This window comes from Ixodes scapularis, unplaced genomic scaffold (assembly GCF_016920785.2).
Source record: "Ixodes scapularis isolate PalLabHiFi unplaced genomic scaffold, ASM1692078v2 PGA_scaffold12__126_contigs__length_90152505, whole genome shotgun sequence".
In the NCBI taxonomy this organism is placed as follows: Eukaryota; Metazoa; Arthropoda; class Arachnida; order Ixodida; family Ixodidae; genus Ixodes; species Ixodes scapularis.
The window spans coordinates 52,459,073-52,472,018 of NW_024609838.1; the positions used below are offsets into that span (position 1 = coordinate 52,459,073).

At 46.3% G+C, this 12,946-nt stretch overlaps 1 long non-coding RNA gene across 1 annotated transcript; it reads left to right on the forward strand.

Annotated features, from left to right (window-relative positions):
- Positions 1–1,735: 1,735 nt before the first annotated feature.
- Positions 1,736–5,933, forward strand: LOC120837084. Its single transcript, XR_005714805.2, has 3 exons — positions 1,736–1,783; positions 3,201–3,247; positions 5,859–5,933. It is a non-coding gene; the product is annotated as an uncharacterized LOC120837084 (long non-coding RNA).
- Positions 5,934–12,946: the final 7,013 nt, after the last annotated feature.

Below are 12,946 nucleotides of genomic sequence, written 5' to 3' on the forward strand. Positions count from 1 at the left end.
GAGTGCCGTTTGCGGCTCGCGCCGTTATCTAGTGTCGCACAGGGAAGAATGCTCGCTGCGTCGGCGCGGTTGGCGGGCTGTTGCAGAAACCGCACTATAACCGATATTTCCCTTCGCGCGCCTGCATTTTAAGCGGTATGTAATTACATGGAGTTCTATGGGAGGCCAACCGGTGGTTTAAAAAAGTCGCGTTATACCCGGTTCTGCACTATGAGCGGTTACGTTGTAAGTGGTCTATTCTGTACTACTAAACTGTTATACAGCGCAGTGTCAATCAGCTTTTAGAATTCCAATTGTTTGCAGATATGTACAGGAAGTACATCCAGGACAATCCCTCCGTGAAGGAGATAGCCGTCCTGGCCGACCCAAATCTCTCTCCCGACAAGAGAGTGGCTGCTGCCGCAGCGATGAGGGAAGGTCGTCTCAAGAACATGAACAAGTACATTGCTGAAATATGTAATGACCAGCAGAAGAAGTAAGTTGGGTATATTATAGTGCCAGCATTAATTTGCGTATTAATTTCCCTATAAAGTGTGGAAAGAAATGCCATATATGTTCTACGTTAGAATCCTGACTTATGTATTATTGAGGATAATTTGACTTACAAATAGGATTTTATGATCACCTGCTCTGTTTGTAAACCTTTGGGTGCAGTGCAAGCAAACATATGTTAGCACAGCATATCTGTTCCCGGTGTACACGTTTTCCTGGCTGTTATGTTCATGAGCACCAGTCTTGTTGAGCTCCCATAGGAATATCTCCATTAATTTTCCGTCTTTTGAATTCGCGTTCCAAAAGTTTCTTCCGAGTATCTGCCTACGCAACCAGGCAACACATTGGGTTGTGGAGTAACCAAGTTTGGCCTGAGATGGAACGACAGAAATCTATTATAACATGCAAAATGTATATTTTGATTCTTTCTCTTTCTCATGATTATGATGAAAGTTGTATTCTAGTCTCCCTGCATTTTTAATATTTCTACCTCTTTATAAATGGTAAAAATGCAGTGCTTCAGGACAAAATATTCTAGATGCAATTATGACTGTATTAGCGGTGATGAAAACTGAAGGTAGTTGGTTGTTTTTTTTATTTTGGTCATAAGCTGTTATAACTCGGCTGTATGAGTAGCTATTGGTGTTTCGGCAACGTTTATTATTGCGTTGATATTAATGCACTGAACCCAGATAACAGTGAAAAGACGACAGGGCGCATTGGGTAGAGAGGAGGAGAGTAGTGAAGGACAAAGGCGAGAGGGAGGCAACATCACAGGTTTGAAGCCTATGAGTGCGAGCGGCACGAGGAATGAGAACGGGTGACGTCACGGCGCAACATGCCGAGTGCTGAGGCTCCAGTTGCTGGGGCGAGTCTGAACTCTGCGGAGCGTGTATGCCTTTGTTTGGAAAAAAATTAAAGCGGGACCCATTGGTGGATTCTTAGGAAATGCGTTAGCATTACCTTTCAGAAATTCCACGCGTGACCCTTTTTGGGAAGTGCTAACACTGACCCTGTAACGAAGCCATAAAGAGGCAGCAAAAAACAAAGGAAGCCAAAGAGTAAGCCAGGACAGAAAAGTGATAAGATCATCCTTAGCATTTCCCAAAGGGGGTTATGTGTGGAGCTTCCCAAGCGTCATGCAACACATTTCCTAATAATTAAGTACAAATTTTCAGGGCTATGCATACAAGAGCAAGTCAAACATGCTAAATTACCAATCCGGTTTCTATTCTGCTTTTGAACTTGCAGTGACAAACTTGCCCGGGCACTTTTCGTGGAGGAGAGTGAGGTAAGATCATTAAGACTTTAATGGGCGATTTCTCGTGAAGGGTTTGAAGAAGATTATTTTGAGACACTGTCATAAAGCAGGATGGGGGGTCAAACTTGGGTTTATTTAGATATGCTGCATGCCTTAAAGTGCTTTAAAGGGCCCCTCCAACAATATTTAAGCATCTGCTTTTTTTGCGCTTTCCGCCTTTTTAGCGGCTTGGGAGATGCTGGGAACAAAAACGAAACCACAAAATAATAGTGTTTCGTATGGTGGCGCTGTGTGGTGCTAAATGCAAGCAACTGTTGACGTGGAGTAACCGGTTTCAGTGACCAGAGTCATCAAACGTTTCTCTCTGGGCATGGAACGATATGTTTGATTGTGTTCCCCGTCCTTATTCTGTATAAAAGTTTTTTATGTTGAGTTTTGAGAGCATTGAACTAACTAAACAGAGTTTCAAAACTTGAGTAAACAACGAGAACAGAACATAGTTGACTTGCCCCCGTGAGGAGCAGTGCCATGATCCCACCATTGGAGGTTCTTGATATGTAATGGAGTCTGTTTTCTTGCTTGATTTTGTCATTTTAAAATTCTCATAACTTCTGGAATAATGGGAATTTTGTAATGAAAATTGTTCCTTCATGTTACTACATCGTCTGAGGTCGGCCTCACCGCAAGTTTTAACCAGTAAAGAGATTGTTAGAGGGGCCCTCTAAATACTACGCCGGAAAAAAGATTTTTTTTCCTAAAAGTTTTGGAGTCGAAGCTGGCATATTTTTGGGCTTAAAGGTATGTCGCCATGTTTTAGAAAATCCTTTTAGATTTTGATCTTCAAACATGTACATTATGTCTGCCTTGTGAGGGGCAGTTTCGTAAAGCCTTTAGGTGTGTTACTCAACTAAAAATAAAACAAATAGTACTTTTTAATAAAATGGCCCCAAATATCCGTGTTATAACAACCGTAACGCAATTCGGGCACAGGCACGCGAAATGGCTTGGTCGTAATGTAGATGTATGAGCAGGCTGTCCGATGATCTAGAACCTTTCGATTGTCGTGAGTGTGCTATAGCCAAAGTACCAAAACTTCTGTCATTTTGGGTGGTCATGTTTCAATTCAAGCATCATAACATCAATACTTATTTGTAATTTTCAATTATCCTTGTTGGTTGCACAATCTAATGTGTAGGGAAGATCTGTACCAAATTTGGTTTGAAAAATGTTTATTTATAATAATGTTACGGGCGTTCTCACAGCGAGAAACCTTAGAAAATCAAGTTTTGAGGAAAGCAAAACTCGTCCTAATTTTTCGAAGCTGTTATTTCTACCATGTCCAGAAATACAATCGCTCTACTGGCGTGAATGCGCGAATCCTTTCTATGTTAATTGCATAGCCCCTTTAAACCATTTCATCCTGTCCTCAAAATGTTTCTAATTACAGGAGCCCATCAGTGGTGCTTCAACCTCGGGGAGCTAAGAGAAGATTCAGTGAGTGCTATCACAACACTTTCTTCTAATACTAATCTTAAAACGTCCCTAATGGATGATGGAAGTGGCACCTCTTGAGGCAAATGAGCTTGCTTTCTAGTCTCTTGGTGAATTTGGATGGTCAATGTTCAGCAAGCTATTACCGGGCACTAGGCAATAGCATTTGCACGATCAAAATCCTGCAAACGCGCGCTGTTCGAGTGGGCGGTCTTTGGCCAGCTCAGGTAAATTTCTGGCACTTTTTTTCACCCAAGCACCAAGCAAATGTTGCTGGTGGGTACCAGGCAATATCCGGTGTGATTGTATCCTGATTACAAGAATAGATCAATGACGGAATTAAATTAATAAGGCCTCGAGCTGTTTGTGGGCACATTAAGCAAAAATAAATAAACAAATAAATAAAGTTTCAAACTGATCTGTAGTCATTCGGCAGTTACTGATCAAGTCAAATGAAGCCATTTTGAGTTGAGGCACACAACATAAGCAAAAATGCTTTAAGAATGAGGGCATGGGCGACAGTGCCGATAACCATCTCCCATCTTGCATAGTCGATGCCATGACTATCACCAGTTTATTTTTTTAGCAGAATGTTTTTTATAGTAGTTAACCTCACTTTTCCGAGTGCCACGTGCTCAGCTTCATCGTCACAGTTTTACGTTGGCTACTTTAGTCCAACTAGTCACTCCTTGCAGTCTACCAACAAATAGTTTTGCCCTCCTAGACACCCCTTATGTTTAATTTATTTCAGCCGGGTACCTTTACAGTTTGGCGAATCAGTTAAATACATATCAACAGCATTCTGATTAAGACAGTTTGCTACACAGTGTGAAAAACAACTACCAATTTTTTCTGTTTCTTACTGGTTCAGTCGGATGTGAGTGTGACGAAATGGAAGAGGGCCAATTCTGTGTTCCAAACTGCATGTACTTTCTCTTCTGGGTAGAGGCCGAAATTCGAGTGGTACAGTAAACGTTTTGTTTCGAGATACAGTGACCTGGCAATCCGCACAGAAAAAATACCTGAGGTTCTCCTTGCGGGGAAGAGGCGAAACAATCTGCCCGTCTAACATTTTGAAGGCCACAGTGTGTCACCGAAAGATTTCTGCCTGTGCTGCCAGTAAAATCTTGCCAGTGATTGGCCGCCAAAACTTACCATTTTTGAAGAGTCGGACTCAACACCAGCTCTTATTTTTCTTAAAGGTCGACGTACGGTTTGCACATTTAAAGCAATAGCTTTATGGACGACACTTTGCGGAGATTTCGAGCTCGTGGGCTGTCGTCGCAGCTATCAACAGCACACACACAAGCTTCCCCCTGTCCTTCCCGCATGAAGGACTGCCACTCACTTTTACCTTCGCCTCTCCCTTTTTACACGGAGGTCTCCCACGAATAGAAAGGAGTTTACCCGTGCACATCCACAGGCTTTCCACACGGTGTGCATGCAAACTGTACTAAAATTAACTGTTGGACTATCATAAAAAATGACGCACGAAGGACGCAGCACAAAAAAGAGAAGGACACAGGACAAGCGCTTGTCCTGTGTTCTTTGTCTCGTCTTTCGCGGTTTAGTGTTTAATTAGGTTTCGGGAGAGAGCTGTTCGCGGAGGTAAGATGCCGCGGGGGTGACTGCGTCGCCGCTTCAAAGGCGCTTACTCCGCCGAGGCCGTTGTCGAGTGCAGGCAGCTTGGCTAGCTTGGCCACTCTGCGAAAAGTGTCGAGTGGGACACGGATGAACTTGCGGGCAGACAACGACCCTTGATAGCAGATGCCCCCTTCATATCTACACCTCAATTCTTTCATCCGCATCCTCTTCCCGTAGAAACGACCGTGTCACGGGTGACCAGGTTCAAGCAAAACAAAGGCCATAATTTCTTCTACAGACCGCTACTATGAGAACACCATCGCATATGCAATGATGTATCGATGCAAACCGACACTTATGTGCACGTGCGATGGTGCACAGTGCACACGCCCCTGCCATCACGCGGTGTGTGGAAATATTGCACTTGCACTACAATAAAAGAAACATTGTACACCACCGTTTTCACAGTTTCTGCCAACATTTCACCCGCATTGCACGAATATCACACAGCTATCACTGTCACTTCTACCTTCATTCTGGCCAAAAGGTGCCAAGTTTTTTGTATATCCCTCTTTCCTAGCTATATCCTCTCCACGTTTCCCATCCATAATGCAACTCCCCCTGGCAGTTTAGGAGAGGGGATTGCTTAGAGATTAACTCCCCTGCAGAAGATCAAGGTCGAGTATCAGTCTTTAAGGGGAGGGGGTCATATGTAATATTTTATGGGACTGACAGATAGGAAGGAGACATGTCACTGCCTTGTTTTGGAGCTATTGCTGCCTACGCTGTCCATTTACATGGCCTCTGCTTGAGCCCCAAAACTTTATTTACATTCGGTCTAAGGTAGCAATACATCCGTTGTCGTATTCAAGTTTATCCATGGAGAGGGATATTACCATATCTTCTCTGACATCTATAGCATCTAGAGTGTGGGTGAATGCACATATGTGCATGTGCCCATGCTCCTGACTAGCAGTGCCACTGGCTGTGGTGGAGCAGGCACCTGATCTTCCTTTTGTCATCTTTTCAGGTGTTCAGGTCAACGGTCATGTGCTCAACTCTTTTTCCTGTTTTCTCTTTGTCTTGGGCTAGAAATAAAACAGGTCTGTATGTTTTGTGTTGTTTCTTTTAAAGTGATGGCTTTACGGGTGTCACTTTGCAGAGCTTGTGGGCACGCAAGCTTTCTTCCCTTCCTTCCCACGTGGAGGGCTCCCGCTCATATGTGCCCTTGCATGTGCGCACCCTCCTCCTTCTTAGAGGTTATGCACGGGGATTTCTTTCGTGGTGCACAAGCTTGGGAGAGCACCGTTTGAGGAGGATCCGTTGCATTGAAGGCGCCTACTCTGCCGAGGCCACTGTTGCATGCAGGCAGCTGGGCTAGCTTGCCTGCTCTGCGGAAAGTGCTGAGTAGGAAAGATAAACTTGCGGACAGACGTCGACCCCCAATTCTTTAATCCGCGTCCCCTTTTTGTAAAAAGGCTCGGGATACACCTAAGCACTTAGTTGTGAATGCGAACGTAGAAAGGTCCTGGATGTAGGCGACGGCGCTGCGGTCGTACGGACTGGAGGATCCGACCGCTTTCGAGTGTTCCCAAGGGCTTCGGCGAGCAGCTTTGGCTTGCGGTTTGGCTTTTTGGCGGTATGGCAGCGTAAAGAGGCTCCTGTTCTGACCTGATCTTTACCCCATGTTTGCTGTCGTTTGTGGCCAATGAAATGTCATGCCGAATAAGTGTTTAATCGCGCATCGAATGCAATGCGAGCCGCCCTGGCCGCCCGCTTCACGCAGCCTATCCAGAACATGCTTTAGTGGCGCCCTCTTGAGCCGTCGACACGGAGTGCGGCAGCCCTGAGCGCTCGCTGAGCTCACTGCCCCTCCTCTAGTTCACAGCCACTCAAGCAACCAAGGACGTCTTGAAGGAGGTTATTTTTTGCTTGTTTTTGTAATTTTAACTTTCCTATAACTTTTAAAATAAAACGAAATTCGAGAAAAGACATGTTTTGCTAAGTTACTACGTTCAGTGCGCTCAGGTTCGGTGTAAATTAAAAACCAGTGAAAAAGTCCTTGCAGGGCCCCTTGAATGCACGTTGCCACAGATCATTTAGGGGTCTAGCGTGCTCATGTAGGCCTTAAGGTCTCACTATATAGATGGGATCCTGTATGCGGATACAGATCCTATGTAGCTATACGAAATCCTGTATGCGGGTCCAGATCCTATATAGCTATACGGGATCCTGTATGCGGGTCCAGATCCTATATAGCTATACAGGATCCCGTATGCGGGTCCAGATTCTATATAGCTATACGGGATCCCGTATGCGGGTCCAGATTTTATATAGCTATATGGGATCCTGTATGTGGATTTGGGTCCCGTATATGTATATAGGATCCTGTATCCAATAGCATCGCATAAAATTTATACAGGACCCATATGAGATATGTATGCAGGTTTTTTCAATAGGGATCTGCCTCAGATGCAGCCACGCGATCTGCCCTCTAATTTCTAGCAATTCCCACGTGACTCATCGCCGTACAGAATTTGAGATTACATCCAAGGTGAAGAGTTTTGTTTATTTTAAACCGAACATGTCGTGAATGTCCATTCTTTGTAGAACCCTGTAGAAAATTGCAAATAAGACGCTTTGTGAACCGACTGTTGTCCAGAATAGGCTCAATGGCTAATAAAATATAATATAGTTCCCTAGTGAAGATGCTCGCTATTGAGTAAAGCTACAGCCCTTCTAAGATTACTAGAATAAACTGCACAACCGACGGAACATTGTGATTTCGACACGTCGGTATAGTACTCGGTGCAACCTGTACATATACATTCTTGCAAAGATAAAAAATCTTGCTGAAGAAACTGTGGAGCAATGGTCTTCTTACCGTATTTGGTAAAGGACCAGTCAGAACATGCAGACACCTCGTTGCAAGGGGCAATTTTGCCTACAGATTTTGCAAGTTAACACCACTAACGGAAGAGACAGGGTGGTTGAGAGAGCTACAAATACTTTGAGCTCGAAAATCTTGGGGGAGCTCTATTGTTCGCTTGTTTATAACAAATTACAAAACTGAGGGGTGTGTATAATACTTTGAGCGGGATTTTTCGGATCCAACAGAACTTTGTAAAAATAAGACAGTTCAGGATTAAAAACAGCGCAAAACGACGAGGACCAGACGAAGACGTAACACGGACGCAGCGCTGACTTACAACTGAGATTATTGATCGCAAAATTAAAATTTATACTTGTGTTTTCACAAACAAAAAGAAGAAAAGAGGAGGACAAATAAATGTTCAAGATCACATCAATAGGAAAATCCCTGACTTGCTTGGCTTTTTGTTTTGTTCTTTAACATGTGCTTTGTATGGCTCTGTGATGGTATATAGTGCGATTTTGCAACCAATAAACTCAGTTGTAAGTCAGCACTCGTCCGTGTTACTTCTTCATCTGGTCCTCGTCGTTTTGCGCCGTTTAAAATTCCTTAGTATGCACCAACTCCCCCAAGCCTCTACTTTGGCACCCTTCATTTCTCGTACGCTGGGCCTTCTTATTTGTTCCCCTATTTAGCTTGTTTTATCATCGTCGTCTACACCATAGCCATCTGGAACGCATCAAGGTTCTCCTTTAATGTCCGCCGCTGGTGGCTGGCTCAAGGGATAATCCTACACTACGGAGGCTTCCAACCTTCGCAGCGGCACAGAGTCAGGATGTTCAAGGTCCTCAGTTCGGAATGGCACTGACAGTCCCGCTCTTACAGGGAGTGCCCTTATCTTACTCTTCAAGGCGCGACTTAGAACGGTCATGGAAGCAGGGGTGGCGTGAGGACCGCGATCTCGCTGATGCTACTGTTGAGTTTCGTTGGCAACGAATCCTTTCGGAGCTACGTGCTTCGACACCCAAGAAGCCTGCGTCCGACATGTCCACCGTGCTTACCCAGGGTCAAGTCTCCCTGCCCGAGAGCACCCGTTGTGTTTTGGACCTGGGTCCGAAGGTTGCTGTGAAGCCGAGGAAATCGCGGGCGGAACTTCTGAGCCTTGCCCGGGATTTTTCCAGGAAGGTTCCGGAAGCGGAAGCCGAGAAATGCGTCTTGGAGGGAGTGGACTTGTTGACCAAACGCACGCCTGGCGTAAGCAAAGTTCCCGTTCACCAAGTAGCATCCTTTTGGAATGATAACTCTCTGTCCTTGTTAGCCTTAGATAAAGAAGGGTGGTTTCTTGTGCTCCGAGTAGACGTCTATAAATCCAAGGCACTTCGGGCTATTTCGTCTGTGTTCCTGCCTAATAACAGAATCTCCCTAACTAAGCAAACAGCCGAGGCGAAAAACTTCGTAAGAGGCTCAACCTCGAGCAGCTTGTCAGAAAGAAAAAATGACGCTGGAAAGCAGCTTTGATTGGAGCTCTTCTTTGCAGCAAAGACGTACACGTTAGCTTGCCCTTTGGTGTCATTTTCTCGGAGGCTGGTGCTTGGCAGAAGTATGCTGCTTTCTTTCAGCAAAAAAGTTTGAAGCTGTTACAGACTGTCGATTATTTTCTTGTGAAGAGTTGTGATAATATCATTTCGTTTCTTAAAGACAACCAGCGCACTAGTATTATGACCTGTGCATTCCATATTAAGGTTTTCTATTACTTCTTGCCACAAAATGAACTCCTCGCCTGCATTCGTGACTGCATCGATGTGCTTGGTGTAGTTGTCTTTCAAAATGCAGCGGGGCTTTCAGTTGAAGGCGTCAGGGGGCCCCTCGACATGTACCTGAGGTCCAGCTTTGCGACTTGGCAGGCTGATATTTATTTGCAACGGCAAGGGGTATAAATTGGTTGTAGCATTGTCCCCGTGCTTAGTGACTTGTTTTTAGCAAGCCTTCACCGCACCATCTTTGAGGGGCTTGGTGAAAACAAAGTTGCAAAGATGCTCCGGTATGTAGATGATTTTCTGGTTTTGCTATTCCCGATGCCTTCCACTTCCTTTCGTCGATAACTCAATTTTAGGCATTTTTAGTGGTTGCCTTTCGCCACTTGTTTTGACTCATGAGGTGCCTGAGGCAGTATGTATCCAATTGTTAGATTTGATTTTAATCATTTGTCTAGGCCATGTTTGTTAGGGCTATGAACCGCGTGCTTGAAAGCCACTGTTGCCATTCGAGTCCACTCACTGGAAAAGTGTTAAGCGAGTGATTGCGGGGACTTTCTATACATATGCGCTGCGGAGGTCTTTTTATCACAAAATTAAACATAGCTATGACAGGAAAACTGAACGCCTCGCAGATACTGGACTCTCCTCCGACGTGTTAATAGCAGTCGCCGAGTCTCTGCTCAAATATGTAAAGGGCATACCTGTGACAAGTGAAGAAGAGGCCAACAACAAAAAGCGATGTCAAGGAGAAAAGTTCCCTTGGTATTCCCTACCTTGGCCTACAACTTAAAACTCATTGCGGGCAAGTGTGACGTCGACGTTTTATTTTCTGTGCCGGACAATTTGTGGAGGTTGTGCAAAGCCATTTACCCTTCTTCGAGGTTGGCCAAGGCTTGCAACACGAGGCATTTTTATCGATTCGTCGTGTGTTCAGAGGGAGTTTTTTATTCTCTCAATCTTGTGTCAAGCGTTCCATTGGCCAGACGGGCCGCTGACTCAATTAAAGGTTACGAGAGCACGCCTACAGTGTCTCTACAACCATTCCTGGTCCTCTGGGCATTCATTGCCGCGACTGTGGTTGCCTACCCGACTTGCAATGGTGTGAGGTTGCTAAGCATCACACAGACCAGCTTGCTCGTGAAATTCTGGAGGCTGCTGAGATAGCGAGGTTGGGCGCCGCATGTGTATTCTATTGAAAAAGGCCCATATGAACTCGGCTTCTTGGAAATATTGTATTACAATGAAGATGATGAAAACCAATAAAAACTTATTGTTAACCGATTAACCCAATACGCACGATGGGAATTCATATCGGTTGCACAATATCCCGATATAGTATGCGGTTATTGGTATACAACAGGATATTGGAGCACAATATCCCGATATAACTTGCGGTTATTGGTATACAACACGATATCGGAGCACAGTACCCTGATATAATACACAGTTATTGGAATAGAATACGACATCGCGTGCATATTGGTGACCAACATGGACATACTGTACGGCCACACGATATACAAATATCGGTCGTCGATCATGGGACCAAAGGAGAATACAATATTGTCACGGGTGGTGATTCGAAAACAATAAATAAACAGGAAGAAATTAACGTTTACTGGGGCGAACTTGTGCCCAAAATAAAGAGAACACAAAGAATAAGAACAGAGCGTCGCGGGCGTCGAAGGCGGCGAAGCAGCACGATCAAACGCTGAGGCGAGACTGACTCGACAAGGTCGCGGGCGGCCTCTTATCTAGAGTACGTCGCTATCTCGAAGATTCGGCGAAAGCGGCTCGAGCGTCGCGTGACCGGGGCGAGAATGAACACGCACTTTCTAGAAAACAAAATCAGAAGATACATGGATATAAATAATAGAAGTTACGTGCGTGCGCTACATGAATAAACGGGAACTTTCTGGAGGTCCGAGACCGAGCGTTGCTTTCTCAGCCCTGCGCGCGGCATTACTCCCCCCTTTAAAAAGTGCATCGTCCCGATGCAATCCGAAAACAAAACAAATAAAAATAACGGAAAACTAAAGAGTCATTTGGAACACATAAGGTCCACAGTCCTATCGAGCGTAGTACGGCTTCAGTCGCACGACGTGGACGACTTCCGGGCGTGGAGGGCGGCGTGACGAAGTCCGTGTTCCGTCGGGCATCACTTCGTAGTTCAGATCCCCGAGTCGACGAAGCACTTTGTAGGGTCCAAAGTATCGTTTCAGCAATTTCTCACTGAGGCCGCGGCGACGGATGGGCGTCCATACCCACACCCTATCTCCGGGCTGGAAGTGGACGTCCCTGCGACGAAGGTTGTAGCGGCCGGCGTCGACGCGTTGCTGGTCTTGAATCAGGAGTCGGGCGAGCTGGCGAACTTCTTCGGCGCGTTGAGCAACCGCCTGGGCGTCGTCGCTCTCGTTGTCAGATGGCTCATGGGGCAGCATGGCGTCCAGCATGGTCGTTACTTTGCGCCCATGCACCAGTTGAAAGGGTGTCACTCCGGTGGTCTCTTGTACGGCCGTGTTGTAGGCAAATGTGACGTACGGCAACACCTCGTCCCATGTCTTGTGCTCCACGTCGACGTACATGGAGATCATGTCGGCGATGGTTTTGTTGAGTCTCTCCGTCAGCCCGTTGGTCTGCGGGTGGTACGCCGTGGTGCGACGATGGCTGGTGTGGCTGAGACGAAGGACTTCTTGCGTCAGCTGGGCCATGAATGATGATCCACGGTCTGAGATCAGGACTTCGGGAGCGCCGTGCCGGAGTACAATGGACTCGATGAAAAACTTGGCGACTTCAACAGCCGTTCCTGATGGAAGGGCTTTTGTCTCGGCGTACCGCGTGAGATAATCGGTTGCGACGATTATCCATCGGTTTCCTTGCGTCGACGGTGGGAAAGGTCCGAGTAAATCCATACCGATTTGCTGGAATGGGGCAGATGGCGGCGCAATAGGCTGAAGAAGTCCTGCCGGTCTCGTCGGTGGCTTCTTCCTTCGTTGACACTCGTGGCAAGATCGGGTGTAATGGTGTACTGTCTTCGCAAGCTTGGGCCAGTAGTACTTTTCGCGTATCCTCGCAAGAGTCCTGCTGTAACCAAGGTGTCCCGCCGTCGGGTCATCGTGGCAGGCTTGAAAAATTTCTTCTCGAAGACTGGAAGGGATCACCAACAGCCACGCCGTGTTGCTGTCGCTGAAGTTCTCCTTGTACAGTACGCCTTGTCGGATGGAGAAGGTTGGCAGTGTTCGAACAAAACCGCGGGGAACGGCGCTTCCTTGCCCCTCTAGGCGTTCGATGAGTGCTCGCAGCTCAGGGTCGTCTCGTTGGAGTGCTGCCATGTCGCTTACATCCAGAGCGCCGAGGAAACACTCATCGTCGTCCTCTTTGGTGCAGGCAGGACCGGCCTCGACTGGGGCCCTTGACAGGCAGTCGGCGTCATTGTGCTTCCGGCCGGACTTGTACACCACGGCCATGTCGAACTCCTGTAGTCGTAGG